An 11,663-nucleotide genomic window follows, 5' to 3' on the forward strand; every position below is an offset into this window, starting at 1 on the left:
TCCCTCGTCCGTAATGGATTGTATTATATCTTTTACTTTGGTTTTGCTTCTGATATAGCTGTAAAATAGCTTTGGTTGATCACTACTTTTATTTATTATATCCTCCTCAAACTGTTTTTGGGCTTCCCTCCTTATTCTTGTATAGTCGTTTCTTGCCTGTTTGTAATTATTATACGCCCTTTCACTACTGTGTCTTCTGTATCTATTCCACAACAAATCGCTTCTTTCTTTTGATTTTTTACATTCTGTATTGAACCATTTCTGTATTTTCTTATCTACTTCTTTGTGCTGTGGGATGTACTTCTGGTCTGGACTCCTATTTCATAAAATTCACAAAAATTTTTATATACAGCATTTAAATCTTGTCCTCTAAGCTCATTTTCCCAATCAACTTCTAAGAAATATTTCTTTAGGTCTTGATAATTTCCCTTTTTATAGTTTAGGCTCTTTTTGTAACTGTCATTGCTGTTTACTATGTCATATGCTATCCTGAAGTTATAATTTAGTACTGCATGATCGCTTTTGCCGAGTGGAGGGTGATATATTAAACTGTCAATATCATTTTCTTGCCTAGTAAATATTAGATCTAGCACTGAAGGTACATCGAGTCCTCTTTTTCTGGTGGTTTCCCTCACATGTTGCGTTAAGAAAAACTCTTGTACGAGATCCAGGAGCTTTTGGTCCCAACAGCTTTCTTGGCTATTTATATCGAGAGTATTCCAATTTATATTTGTATTGAAGTCCCCAGTTAGTATAATTCTTTCCGATTTCTCTTCCATTTTATGTAGCAATGATCTTATACTCTGAATTGTACTCTCTGCCAGGTCCTCATATTCGTCTCTTTCCCATGTGTTTGATCTGGGTGGCATATACAAATTGACTACAATTACTTTACCTTCAGATATGTCGATCTCCACTGCAATCAGTTCTACTTGTGATGGTATATCTAGTTTTATTTCCTTGACTTTTAGATTTTTCTTAGTTAATATTATAATTCCTCCTCCTTTTTTTAAATTTCTGTCTCTTCTCCATATATTGTATTCCTCTAAGTTTAGTATGTCATTGGATATCCTTGGTGTTAATTTTGTTTCAGTTAGGCATATTATTTATGGTTCATTTTCTCTTACATAATTATTCATCTCTAGTAATTTAGATACCATTCCATCCACATTTGAGTACATCAACTTTATCACCTTGTTTATATACTTGTCATGACATGGTTCTACTACCTTCCCCCTTTTTCTTCCATCCTGTTTGTGTACCACTTTCGTACCTGCAATCCTATTACTTTGTAAAAAAAAAAAAATTTCTTCTTCTCCTCTTCTGATCTTCCCTCATTTTTTTGTTTTTACTTCCTCCCTTTTCTCTTTCAGTAATTCCAGTTCCTCTTGTGTTAGGCATCTTTTTATCCATACATTTTTGAACTCCTCTTTTTCCACAAGATTCTTTGAATTTTTTAGTATCTCTTCCACAGTGTTTACACTCTGGAAAGTCACCTTTAGAGGTCTTGTCTTGCTTTTCTCGTATTTCCCTAACCTTTTGTGTTCCTCTATGTCTTTACTACAGATTTCCTCTCATACTTCTTTCAGTAAGCTCATTACATTTGCCATCTCCTTTTTGTCTCTTGTGATCTTGTTTTTAACTTCTTCCTCTTTTATACCAGTGATTACTATTGATTTGTTTATCTCTACTGAATCTCTGACTAACTTTGGATTGCTTTGGATTATTCTTTTCACTTCCTTTTTAATGCTTTTTTCCTCCACTCTTGCTTCTAAGTCTTTCTTTACTTTCACCATTTCAGCATACGTGGTTTCTACATCATTTTTGTAGCTTTGCACAGCTTCATTCACCAGTGTTATCTTCTCCTCAGTAATACTGCTCTGGTCCATAAGACTGCTTGCTTGCCTAATTGTCTCTGTGTCATTTTTGAACTCTTCCATAACACTCTCGTGATTGACTACTGTACTTGCCATTTCACTCACTTTCTTCCTAAGCGTACTCAATTCCACTGTTAGTTCACTGATGGTTGTGTCTTTCTTACTGGCCTCCCTTCCTAGTTTTTCTATCTCTTCCTGTTGCAAGCGCATTTGCTTCTTTATTTCATCAATTTCATTTTTGAAAGCCATTTCTAGTTTGTGTACACGTTCAACCAGTCTATTATGAGTCTCCACTTCAACCAGTTCTTGGTAGAAATCATCATTTTGCTTTTTACTTTTATCCCTTTTCTTTTCCAAATTTGTTTTACTGAAGTATGTATCCATTTTGTAATACTAAATGAACAGAGTATGTACTTACTAAGTATGTACACTTTCCCCGTGTTGCTGTAGTCTAAACAAACCCAGCTGACTCAGCGCATTTCCTCGTGGTTCTTTGTTCTGTTTGAACCAATCTTGTTTAAACTTTTTTTTTCCTTTTAATAATGAAAAATCATTTAGTCTAACCTGGTACAGAGCTTGACTCATTCAAAGATACTAATTTAGGTAATGCCACTGGCCGTGTTGGTCCGGTACAGCGCACCGATGTCGCACGTCTGCCTCCTTTGGCTGCCTCTGTGTGTGTCTTCTTACCTAATTGTATCTTTTCAGGAATGAGTCAAGCTCGTACTGTCCCGTGTCTTAAACCATATTTATCGTACATATCCTTAAATTTGTGAATTGTTTTGGCACACACTATTTCATTCGGTAGTGCATTCCATTGATCAATTGCTCTGTTTGGGAAACTAAATTTCCTTACGTCTTTATCACCTCTCTTCTTATGCAGTTTTTTGCAGTGTCCTCTTGCTGATGCTTCTCCATATGTTAAGTAATCATTTATGTCTATTTTCTCCTTTCCTGATATGCACTTATATAGCAGTATCATGTCATCTCTTTTCCTTCTCTCCTGTAGTGTTGGTAGATTCAGTTTATTTAGTCTTTCTTCGTAGCTTAGGTCACTTATGCTTGGTATCCAGCTTGTAGCGGCCCTTTGAACTTTTTCAATCTTGTCTATATGCTTTTTGAGATGAGGACTCCAGACTACTGATGCATATTCCAGGGTTGGTCTAATGAATGATGTTATTATCCTTCTTAGCATGTCTTCATCTATGTATGTGAATGCTATTCTCATATTTGCAAGCAGTGTATACATGTTCTGTACCTTCTCGCAGATGTGGTCAGCCGGAGATAGTCTGTTATTGATAATCACACCTAGGTCTTTCTCTCTTTCTGATGTGTATAGGGTTTTATTTCCTAACGTATAATCCCAATCAGGTCTTCTTCCACTTTTACCAGACTTGATTACATGACACTTCTCCACATTGAATTCCATTTGCCATGTACTACTCCATTCATGAAGTTTATTTAATTCTTCTCGTAGCTCTTAACAAGAGTCTGTGTTAGTAATTCTCCTTTGTATTTTTGCATCATCTGCAAACATATTCAGATAGCTCTCATTTCCAGTGTTACTGTTTATATCATTTATAAACACTAAAAACCTGATTGGTGCCAGCACTGAACCCTGTGGTACTCCACTAGTCACTTCTTTCCATGATGAGTAGTTTCCTCTTAGTACTGTCCTCATTTCTCTTTTTATAAGAAAGTCTTGCATCCAACAAAACAGTTTGCCTCGAATTCCTCCTTGATGGTACAGTTTCCATAAAAGTCTTTGGTGTGGTACTGTGTCAAAAGCTTTCTTGAAATCTAAATAGATACTGTCCGCCCATCCTTCCCTTTCCTGTATGTTTGTTACTCTGTTATAGTAGCTCAACAGATTAGTAACACATGATTTTCCTTTTCTGAAACCAAACTGTCTTTCTGTTATCATACTGTGTTCTTCTAGATGATTTACCCAAGCTTTTCTTATAAGTTTTTCTAATACCTTGCTTACAACACTGGTCAGTGATACTGCTCGGTAGTTGAGTGGATTTTGTCTATTTCCCTTCTTGAATAAGGGGACAATATTTGCTTTTTTCCAAATATCAGGTAGTTTACCTTGACTCAAGGATTTCTTGAAAATTAAAAATAATGGTTTACTTACCTCCTTTGCACATTCTCGTAATACCTAACATGAAATTTCATCAGGACCACTTGCTTTTCCTCTGTCTAATCTACTTAACGCCTCCTGTATTACTTTTTCTGCTATTTGTATATCTGGTAGTATGTGTGGACATGCGTGTTCCACATAGTCCCTCTCAAAATTTTTTTTCTTCTGTAAAAACTAATTGGAAATTCTTATTTAGTACTTCACAAATATCTTTCTCTTGTGTATAAGTGATTCCCTCGTCCGTAATGGATTGTATTATATCTTTTACTTTGGTTTTGCTTCTGATATAGCTGTAAAATAGCTTTGGTTGATCACTACTTTTATTTATTATATCCTCCTCAAACTGTTTTTGGGCTTCCCTCCTTATTCTTGTATAGTCGTTTCTTGCCTGTTTGTAATTATTATACGCCCTTTCACTATTGTGTCTTCTGTATCTATTCCACAACAAATCGCTTCTTTCTTTTGATTTTTTACATTCTGTATTGAACCATTTCTGTATTTTCTTATCTACTTCTTTGTGCTGTGGGATGTACTTCTGGTCTGGACTCCTATTTCATAAATTCACAATAATTTTTATATACACCATTTAAATCTTGTCCTCTAAGCTCATTTTCACAATCAACTTTTAAGAAATATTTCTTTAGGTCTTGATAATTTCCCTTTTTATAGTTTAGGCTCTTTTTGTAACTGTCATTGCTGTTTACTATGTCATATGCTATCCTGAAGTTATAATTTAGTACTGCATGATCGCTTTTGCCGAGTGGAGGGTGATATATTAAACTGTCAATATCATTTTCTTGCCTAGTAAATATTAGATCTAGCACTGAAGGTACATCGAATCCTCTTTTTCTGGTGGTTTCCCTCACATGTTGCGTTAAGAAAAACTCTTGTACGAGATCCAGGAGCTTTTGGTCCCAAGAGCTTTCTTGGCTATTTATATCCAGAGTATTCCAATTTATATTTCTATTGAAGTCCCCAGTTAATATAATTCTTTCCGATTTCTCTTCCATTTTATGTAGCAATGATCTTATACTCTGAATTGTACTCTCTGCCAGGTCCTCATATTCGTCTCTTTCCCATGTGTTTGATCTGGATGGCATATACAAATTGGCTACAATTACTTTACCTTCAGATATATTGATCTCCACTGCAATCAGTTCTACTTGTGATGGTATATCTAGTTTTATTTCCTTGACTTTTAGATTTTTCTTAGTTAATATTATATTTCCTCCTCCTTTTTTTAAATTTCTGTCTCTTCTCCATATATTGTATTCCTCTAAGTTTAGTATCTCATTGGATATCCTTGGTGTTAATTTTGTTTCAGTTAGGCATATTATTTGTGGTTCATTTTCTCTTACATAATCATTCATCTCTAGTAATTTAGATACCATTCCATCCACATTTGAGTACATCAACTTTATCATCTTGTTTATATACTTGTCATGACATGGTTCTACTACCTTCCTCCTTTTTCTTCCATCCTGTTTGTGTACCACTTTCGTACCTGCAATCCTATTACTTTGTAAAAAGAAAATTCTTCTTCTCCTCTTCTGATCTTCCCTCATTTTTTGTTTTTGCTTCCTCCCTTTTCTCTTTCAGTAATTCCAGTTCCTCTTGTGTTAGGCATCTTTTTATCCATATATTTTTGAACTCCTCTTTTTCCATAAGATTCTTTGCATTTTTTAGGATCTCTTCCACAGTGTTTACACTCTGGAAAGTCACCTTTAGAGGTCTTGTCTTGCTTTTCTCGTATTTCCCTAACCTTTTGTGTTCCTCTATGTCTTTACTACAGATTTCCTCTCATACTTCTTTCAGTAAGCTCATTACATTTGCCATCTCCTTTTTGTCTCTTGTGATCTTGTTTTTAACTTCTTCCTCTTCTATACCAGTGATTACTATTGATTTGTTTATCTCTACTGAATCTCTGACTAACTTTGGATTACTTTGGATTATTCTTTTCACTTCCTTTTTAATGCTTTTTTCCTCCACCCTTGTTTCTAAGTCTTTCTTTACATTCACCATTTCAGCATACGTGGTTTCTACATCATTTTTGTAGCTTTGCACAGCTTCATTCACCTGTGTTATCTTCTCAATATCACTGCTCTGGTCCATAAGACTGCTTGCTTGCCTAATTGTCTCTGTGTCATTTTTGAACTCTTCCATAACACTCTCGTGATTGACTACTGTACTTGCCATTTCACTCACTTTCTTCCTAAGCGTACTCAATTCCACTGTTAGTTCACTGATGGTTGTGTCTTTCTTATTGGCCTCCCTTCCTAGTTTTTCTATCTCTTCCTGTTGCAAGCGCATTTGCTTCTTTATTTCATCAATTTCATTTTTAAAAGCCATTTCTAGTTTGTGTACACGTTCAACCAGTCTATTGTGAATCTCCACTTCAACCAGTTCTTGGTAGAAATCATCATTTTGCTTTTTACTTTTATCCCTTTTCTTTTCCAAATTTGTTTTACTGAAGTATGTATCCATTTTGTAACACTAAATGAACAGAGTATGTACTTACTGAGTATGTACACTTTCCCCGTGTTGCTGTAGTCTAAACAAACCCAGCTGACTCAGCACATTTCCTCGTGGTTCTTTGTTCTGTTTCAACCAATCTTGTTTAAACTTTTTTTTTTCCTTTTAATAATGAAAAATCATTTAGTCTAACCTGGTACAGAGCTTGACTCATTCAAAGATACTAATTTAGGTAATGCCACTGGCCGTGCTGGTCCGGTACGGCACACCGATGTCGCACGTCTGCCTCCTTTGGCTGCCTCTGTGTGTGTGTTCTTACCTAATTGTATCTTTACAGGAATGAGTCAAGCTCGTACTGTCCCGTGTCTTAAACCATATTTATCGTACATATCCTTAAATTTGTGAATTGTTTTGGCACACACTATTTCATTCGGTAGTGCATTCCATTGATCAATTGCTCTGTTTGGGAAAGTGAATTTCCTTACTTCTTTATCACCTCTCTTCTTATGCAGTTTTTTGCAGTGTCCTCTTGCTGATGCTTCTCCATATGTTAAGTAATCATTTATGTCTATTTTCTCCTTTCCTGATATGCACTTATATAGCAGTATCATGTCACCTCTTTTCCTTCTCTCCTGTAGTGTTGGTAGATTCAGTTTATTTAGTCTTTCTTCGTAGCTTAGGTCACTTAAGCTTGGTATCCATCTTGTAGCGGCCCTTTGAACTTTTTCAATCTTGTCTATATGCTTTTTGAGATGAGGACTCCAGACTACTGATGCATATTCCAGGGTTGGTCTAATGAATGATGTTATTATCCTTCTTAGCATGTCTTCATCTATGTATGTGAATGCTATTCTCATATTTGCAAGCAGTGTATACATGTTCTGTACCTTCTCGCTGATGTGGTCAGCCGGAGATAGTCTATTATTGATAATCACACCTAGGTCTTTCTCTCTTTCTGATGTGTATAGGGTTTTATTTCCTAACGGTATAATCCCAATCAGGTCTTTTTCCACTTTTACCAAACTTAATTACATGACACTTGTCCACATTGAATTCCATTTGCCATGTACTACTCCATTCATGAAGTTTATTTAATTCTTCTCGTAGCTCTTTACAAGAGTCTGTGTTAGTAATTCTCCTTTGTATTTTTGCATCATCTGCAAACATATTCAGATAGCTCTCATTTCCAGTGTTACTGTTTACATCATTTATATACACTAAAAACCTGATTGGTGCCAGCACTGAACCCTGTGGTACTCCACTAGTCACTTCTTTCCATGATGAGTAGTTTCCTCTTAGTACTGTCCTCATTTCTCTTTTTATGAGAAAGTCTTGCATCCAACAAAACAGTTTGCCTCGAATTCCTCCTTGATGGTACAGTTTCCATAAAAGTCTTTGGTGTGGTACTGTGTCAAAAGCTTTCTTGAAATCTAAATAGATACTGTCCACCCATCCTTCCCTTTCCTGTATGTTTGTTACTCTGTCATAGTAGCTCAACAGATTAGTAACACATGATTTTCCTTTTCTGAAACCAAACTGTCTTTCTGTTATCATACTGTGTTCTTCTAGATGATTTACCCAAGCTTTTCTTATAAGTTTTTCTAATACCTTGCTTACAACACTGGTCAGTGATACTGCTCGGTAGTTGAGTGGATTTTGTCTATTTCCTTTCTTGAATAAGGGGACAATATTTGCTTTTTTCCAAATATCAGGTAGTTTACCTTGACTCAAGGATTTCTTGAAAATTAAAAATAATGGTTTACTTAACTCCTTTGCACATTCTCGTAATACCTAACATGAAATTTCATCAGGACCACTTGCTTTTCCTCTGTCTAATCTACTTAACGCCTCCTGTATTACTTTTTCTGCTATTTGTATATCTGGTAGTATGTGTGGACATGCGTGTTCCACATAGTCCCTCTCAAATTTTTTTTCTTCTGTAAAAACGAATTGGAAATTCTTATTTAGTACTTCACAAATATCTTTCTCTTGTGTATAAGTGATTCCCTCGTCCGTAATGGATTGTATTATATCTTTTACTTTGGTTTTGCTTCTGATATAGCTGTAAAATAGCTTTGATTGATCACTACTTTTATTTATTATATCCTCCTCAAACTGTTTTTGGGCTTCCCTCCTTATTCTTGTATAGTCGTTTCTTGCCTGTTTGTAATTATTATACGCCCTTTCACCATTGTGTCTTCTGTATCTATTCCACAACAAATCGCTTCTTTCTTTTGATTTTTTTACATTCTGTATTGAACCATTTCTGTATTTTCTTATCTACTTCTTTGTGCTGTGGGATGTACTTCTGGTCTGGACTCCTATTTCATAAAATTCACAAAAATTTTTATATACAGCATTTAAATCTTGTCCTCTAAGCTCATTTTCCCAATCAACTTTTAAGAAATATTTCTTTAGGTCTTGATAATTTCCCTTTTTATAGTTTAGGCTCTTTTTGTAACTGTCATTGCTGTTTACTATGTCATATGCTATCCTGAAGTTATAATTTAGTACTGCATGATCGCTTTTGCCGAGTGGAGGGTGATATATTAAACTGTCAATATCATTTTCTTGCCTAGTAAATATTAGATCTAGCACTGAAGGTACATCGAGTCCTCTTTTTCTGGTGGTTTCCCTCACATGTTGCGTTAAGAAAAACTCTTGTACGAGATCCAGGAGCTTTTGGTCCCAAGAGCTTTCTTGGCTATTTATATCCAGAGTATTCCAATTTATATTTGTATTGAAGTCCCCAGTTAATATAATTCTTTCCGATTTCTCTTCCATTTTATGTAGCAATGATCTTATACTCTGAATTGTACTCTCTGCCAGGTCCTCATATTCGTCTCTTTCCCATGTGTTTGATCTGGGTGGCATATACAAATTGGCTACAATTACTTTACCTTCAGATATGTCGATCTCCACTGCAATCAGTTCTACTTGTGATGGTATATCTAGTTTTATTTCCTTGACTTTTAGATTTTTCTTAGTTAATATTATAATTCCTCCTCCTTTTTTAAATTTCTGTCTCTTCTCCATATATTGTATTCCTCTAAGTTTAGTATGTCATTGGATATCCTTGGTGTTAATTTTGTTTCAGTTAGGCATATTATTTGTGGTTCATTTTCTCTTACATAATCATTCATCTCTAGTAATTTAGATACCATTCCATCCACATTTGAGTACATCAACTTTATCATCTTGTTTATATACTTGTCATGACATGGTTCTACTACCTTCCTCCTTTTTCTTCCATCCTGTTTGTGTACCACTTTCGTACCTGCAATCCTATTACTTTGTAAAAAAAAAATTCTTCTTCTCCTCTTCTGATCTTCCCTCATTTTTTGTTTTTGCTTCCTCCCTTTTCTCTTTCAGTAATTCCAGTTCCTCTTGTGTTAGGCATCTTTTTATCCATATATTTTTGAACTCCTCTTTTTCCATAAGATTCTTTGCATTTTTTAGGATCTCTTCCACAGTGTTTACACTCTGGAAAGTCACCTTTAGAGGTCTTGTCTTGCTTTTCTCGTATTTCCCTAACCTTTTGTGTTCCTCTATGTCTTTACTACAGATTTCCTCTCATACTTCTTTCAGTAAGCTCATTACATTTGCCATCTCCTTTTTGTCTCTTGTGATCTTGTTTTTAACTTCTTCCTCTTCTATACCAGTGATTACTATTGATTTGTTTATCTCTACTGAATCTCTGACTAACTTTGGATTGCTTTGGATTATTCTTTTCACTTCCTTTTTAATGCTTTTTTCCTCCACTCTTGTTTCTAAGTCTTTCTTTACTTTCACCATTTCAGCATACGTGGTTTCTACATCATTTTTGTAGCTTTGCACAGCTTCATTCACCTGTGTTATCTTCTCCTCAATAATACTGCTCTGGTCCATAAGACTGCTTGCTTGCCTAATTGTCTCTGTGTCATTTTTGAACTCTTCCATAACACTCTCGTGATTGACTACTGTACTTGCCATTTCACTCACTTTCTTCCTAAGCGTACTCAATTCCACTGTTAGTTCACTGATGGTTGTGTCTTTCTTACTGGCCTCCCTTCCTAGTTTTTCTATCTCTTCCTGTTGCAAGCGCATTTGCTTCTTTATTTCATCAATTTCATTTTTGAAAGCCATTTCTAGTTTGTGTACACGTTCAACCAGTCTATTGTGAGTCTCCACTTCAACCAGTTCTTGGTAGAAATCATCATTTTGCTTTTTACTTTTATCCCTTTTCTTTTCCAAATTTGTTTTACTGAAGTATGTATCCATTTTGTAATACTAAATGAACAGAGTATGTACTTACTGAGTATGTACACTTTCCCCGTGTTGCTGTAGTCTAAACAAACCCAGCTGACTCAGCGCATTTCCTCGTGGTTCTTTGTTCTGTTTCAACCAATCTTGTTTAAACTTTTTTTTTTTCCTTTTAATAATGAAAAATCATTTAGTCTAACCTGGTACAGAGCTTGACTCATTCAAAGATACTAATTTAGGTAATGCCACTGGGCGTGTTGGTCCGGTACAGCGCACCGATGTCGCACGTCTGCCTCCTTTGGCTGCCTCTGTGTGTGTCTTCTTACCTAATTGTATCTTTTCAGGAATGAGTCAAGCTCGTACTGTCCCGTGTCTTAAACCATATTTATCGTACATATCCTTAAATTTGTGAATTGTTTTGGCACACACTATTTCATTCGGTAGTGCGTTCCATTGATCAATTGCTCTGTTTGGGAAACTAAATTTCCTTACGTCTTTATCACCTCTCTTCTTATGCAGTTTTTTGCAGTGTCCTCTTGCTGATGCTTCTCCATATGTTAAGTAATCATTTATGTCTATTTTCTCCTTTCCTGATATGCACTTATATAGCAGTATCATGTCATCTCTTTTCCTTCTCTCCTGTAGTGTTGGTAGATTCAGTTTATTTAGTCTTTCTTCGTAGCTTAGGTCACTTATGCTTCGTATCCATCTTGTAGCGGCCCTTTGAACTTTTTCAATCTTGTCTATATGCTTTTTGAGATGAGGACTCCAGACTACTGATGCATATTCCAGGGTTGGTCTAATGAATGATGTTATTATCCTTCTTAGCATATCTTCATCTATGTATGTGAATGCTATTCTCATATTTGCAAGCAGTGTATACATGTTCTGTACCTTCTCGCAGATGTGGTCAGCCGGAGATAGTCTGT

The sequence above is a fragment of the Coenobita brevimanus genome, chromosome 71, assembly GCF_032717465.1.
Source record: "Coenobita brevimanus isolate Jiangsu-jjx chromosome 71, ASM3271746v2, whole genome shotgun sequence".
Lineage (NCBI taxonomy): Eukaryota > Metazoa > Arthropoda > Malacostraca > Decapoda > Coenobitidae > Coenobita > Coenobita brevimanus.